The following is a 465-nucleotide window of genomic DNA, read 5'->3' as shown; positions in this document are numbered from 1 at the left end:
TACCGCCTTCCCCACCCCCCCCCCCCCCCCGCCCACACCTCTCTTCGCAAACTCTTGGAGAGGCTCAAACCGCAGCGGGAGCATCGCTGGCCCGAGCAGGCAGGAAAGATGGGAATTAGGTACAGGCAGACACCATGGGATAAACCACACGGAAAAACGTGGCTCAGGGAAGAGCCTCGGAAAGCAAAGCAGGCTCGGATGCTGCCCAGCAAATAAAAGTTTGCATCCCCGGGCAGCGCTAGGCAGATAAGCAGGGAAATTAGGAAGCTCGTTAAAAGAACTGTTAAAAATTGGTTTAGTTGAGTTTATAGCTTGTTAAGCAACAAGCAAAGCCCAAAGGAAAAAAAAAATAGAAAAAGCCATAAAACAAGTCATTAAAAAAGTCTCATCGCGTGGGGATGGCGAAGCCGCAGGCAAGGGAAAGGCTGCTTGTGAATCTCCGTGATGCAGCAGGGAAAATACACC

This window comes from Corvus brachyrhynchos, unplaced genomic scaffold (assembly GCF_000691975.1).
Source record: "Corvus brachyrhynchos isolate BGI_N302 unplaced genomic scaffold, ASM69197v1 scaffold5, whole genome shotgun sequence".
Classification (NCBI taxonomy): Eukaryota; Metazoa; Chordata; class Aves; order Passeriformes; family Corvidae; genus Corvus; species Corvus brachyrhynchos.
The sequence above is the reverse complement of the archived record's forward strand: the minus strand, read 5'-3'. Positions refer to the sequence as shown.